We start from the raw sequence: 4,099 nt of genomic DNA on the forward strand, positions 1-4,099 counted from the left end.
CAGTACGTGGGAGGTGCTAATAGGAAACAAGATTGGCCATGAGTTGAATGAAATTAGGAAATGAAAACATAAGGCTTGGTTATCATCTTCTCCCTACTTTTGAATAATAAATAGAAAAAGAAGAGTAATCCATTTAAAAATCATGTATAAGCAGTGGATTTGCAAGCAGGTTCATAAAAATACTGATTTTAAAATAGAGATGTCATTTTTGAACGTACGGTTTGTGTGTTGCCACTGTAATGAAATATCATGCTAAAGACATGGGCTGGGCTGAAAGTATTTAAAGCATGCTTACTTTCTTCAGGTTCCAAAGGATGGGCTATGCTGAGTAGAGCATGATGTTTAACAAAGGCAGTTGTCAAAGGGAAAAAATTAACATTCAAGTCATGGTCAGTGACAAGAAAAAATACTTGGAGTGGAGTTTCACCGAGCTGAGAATATAAGAAGCCCTAACAGGGGAGGTGAGACTGAGTCAGGACGTATGTTGATTCTCTCCGTGGGAAACTTGACTAAGCAGAGAATCCCTGGTTATGAGCATGGATGAGCGTTAGAGCTTGACCTTGCCAGGGAGGCCTGGTTCCACTAAGTGGCCTTGGGCGCTAATCTAATCACTGTGAGAAATTTTATTTCCCTTCAGGTTTGTGAAAACTGGATTCTCCTTGTAATGAAAAAAAAGTGCGATGTAAAGAAACAACACAATGGATGCTTGTGATAATAAAGACATAAATTGGAATAAACTCACAAAAACTCCTAAGTGATTTTGAGTCGCTCTATGGAGGATCTGATGAAAACTAGAAATACTCTCCCCAGAAAAAATACACATGTGAATTCACAAAACGCTTGCCTGTCTATGAATTCACAGACCCTTTAGTATCCATTCAGGACACTGGGTTGAGAACTGGAATTAGAAGCTGTGATTGGTCCAATCCAAGGTTGCAGTGAGGGGGTTACAGGTTACATGTGCAGCTGTTGCTTCTGATGTGTTTCTCCAGCCTGAACTACTTCTACTCTCCAAGTTCTGCTCCATTCTTTAAAGACCCCCTACTTTTGGGAGGCCTTTCTCAGCCTGTGCTATCTACAGAAGTTTTTCCTCTGAACTCACAGTAACTCTCAGTGTTGCTATTTTGGTCCTTAAGCATACATTCTCTTTGAATGCTTATCTCTGGATGCCTGAGAGAGAGAGAGAGACAGACAGAGAGAGAGTGTGTGTGTGTGTGTGTGTGTGTGTCACCTGTCTAACTTGACTGCAAGCAACTTGAGAGCAAGACCATTTATCATACTTCCTGGTATAGCCTCCCAGTATCATGCAGAGAACTAACAGACGGGCAGACATGTGGTTACAAAGTAGGTTCCCCTACTTTATAGGGGATATATGTATCTCATATATATATATATATATATATATATATATACACACATATATATATATATAAATTCATTCCAATATGGAATGAATTAATGAATTCATTCCTCATTATGGAATGAATTAATGAATCTTCTACTCCTTTCCTTACTCCTTCCCCTAGTACTTTAAGCTTAGTGCTCTCTGTCACTTTTGTCTGGAGCACTTTTCTCTACCAGAAATCCATAGGAAACTCCCATGGGGGTCCTGAGGATGAAAGCTCAGAGCTCTCAGGGAAGTCCTCCATCTTCCAGTTTCTTCCTCTCTCTGCCTCTGCCCTGCTCCCTGGTTCCATTTCCATCAGCCTCTGGAAGACCTCCGTCAGGTACCTATGCACAGCGCATCACATGACAATGATTCCCTGTGACACTGCTAAGAATACATAAGGTGCCTTGAGTACGGGGTGCGCAGATGAACAGGTTTACTTGCTTATTCATTTATTTTAATGTGCATTTGTAACATTGTAACCATATATCCTGCCCATAATTTCCCAGAGAATATTGATTAGGATGAATCTAAATTTTAAAATGAGAGAATAAAGAAAAGTAGGAAGTAAATAATAGTTTGCTTGCTACGGTTTTATATCAGAATTTGTGCAGGTGGGGTGAATGTTCATATTTTCTGAGCACCAGGTGGGCCATTAACAGGCAGATGTGTTCTTAACATAAATGTCTTCATGTCCTTCTCCCTTCCTAGGAGGCAGCCCTAGGATGGCAGGGACAGGGTCTGAACCAGCCATGTAACTCCGAGAACTGGTGCTCAGGGATGGTTGGCTGAATTGAGTCATGCTGTATTGAATTTAAAAATTCTGTCTCAACATTAGCTTTCCCTCCTCAAAGCACTATTGTGTCTATTCCCTGGAACAGAGGGAAAGCAGGAAGATGGGAAGGAAAATCACAGCTCTGCTTCTCCTCAACACATCTCCAAGTGGTCCAAACAGACCACTGCAGAAGCCTAGCCTAATTGAATCCCACTGGATGCCCTTGTTTATGTCTTCTTCCTCGTTTTTCTCTCCAGCTCTAAAGCCTACTTATGGATGTGTAAAGAGCTTTCTTTGACTTTAACACAATTAGCCAAGGATTCTCAGAGCCTCTTCATCACAAGGGCAGGTTTCACCCACCCAAGCATTTGCTAACATCACAGAACAATGATGATTACCTAGCTAATGGTGGAGGGGCGGGGGTTACGGAAAGAGAGGAAAAGCAAAACATCAAAATTGCACAGAGGGAAAACTTAGCCAGCTAACACCTGCCAGAAGAGACTAGAGGGTGGGGCTGGAGTGAGCAGGTTCCGCTAGACTCTTCCCTAGGGAGGCTGCTAAAGCTTCCCAACTCTGAAGGTCTTTGTGTGAGAGGTGAGGGGTGGGTGGAAGTGAGTGAGTCCTGCCTGGGAGGCGAACAAAGAAAGGAAAAGGGAAAGGCAAGGGTGCTTCCACTTCTCAAGGTAACATACTTGAATGAATCCAACATTGAAATTAGCCCTAATCACTGGTGATTCATTTTGAAAAATCACAAAGGGCTTTTTCCCCCTCCGTTTCCGCTTTAGGGATTTCCCAGGCTAAAAGGGCAGCCCAGTTTGAGTCACTGGTTTTAAGAAATCAAGAAATGATAACGTGAAACAGATCAACTGCACTCCTGAGGGCTGTTAACCCCGTGTTTACAAGAATTCTTTTAAAAATCGTTTATCTATAATCAAATCTGAATCCCTGTAAGTCCATGTACTAAGGTATTCCTGCCTTCTTTTTTGCACTGCAAAGAAGTTTGAATGGTCAGAGGCTCCACCTAGAAAAAGTGACAAGTTGAAATTATAATCACTTCTGTTTGTTACTTGTTACCGGGTATAATAAGGACCAGCTCTCCTTTATGGGGTATATGGTTAGGTATCTTTAATAGAGAGATTTCACTAGAGCATCAGTATCATTTCACTTTTATTTGACTAAAAAATAACAATGACCGTTTTTGAGTACCTAGTATAGTCTAGGCCCTTAACATACATCATTTCCTTTATTTCTCACAAGAATCCGATGAACTAAGTAACACTTCCTTGCTGAACAGTTAAGAAAACTGAGACCTAGTTAATAAGTGGCCCAGCCAAGATATGAACCTCAAGTTTTATCTGTTTCAAACTATATGTCTTTCCATTCCCCTTATTGTGTTTCTAGAAACTATAGAAAAGACTTAGGAAAAGCAAGAAGGAGTGGGACTCAGCACAGCAGTCAAGGGAAACACGACTTATCACACAGATCCGTAACATATGACACATCTTTTGCTATGAGATAACTGACCAAACTCATGTCCGAATTCACATGTGCCAGTCAGTCTCCACGAGTCTCCTTGGGCATGCGCCTCAGTGACCCCTATGTGTTCCCCAGTCAGACGCCCTCCACCCACACTAGCACCATATTTATATTTATTATCTTGTTAATGGTTGGGAAGAGGGGAAGCAGCCATTTGTGGGCCATGCTTTTTCAACGATTTAATTCCTAGTATTTGTGAGCACCAAGAGCGTAATGCTCAGCAATCACTCATTTCCACGAGGATCTGAGATTCTGAAAAGAAAGTCCCATCATCATCGTGGGTTCTCTTTTGTCATTTCCAATTCCAGGAGTTTCTCCTCTCACTATGAAATCGTTGAACAGCCAGAGTCAGTATGGATGGAAAGAGGGAAATACAGCTGACAGGCTCAAAAGCAGGCAGA

The sequence above is a fragment of the Pan paniscus genome, chromosome 2 (genome assembly GCF_029289425.2).
Source record: "Pan paniscus chromosome 2, NHGRI_mPanPan1-v2.0_pri, whole genome shotgun sequence".
NCBI classification, from domain to species: domain Eukaryota; kingdom Metazoa; phylum Chordata; class Mammalia; order Primates; family Hominidae; genus Pan; species Pan paniscus.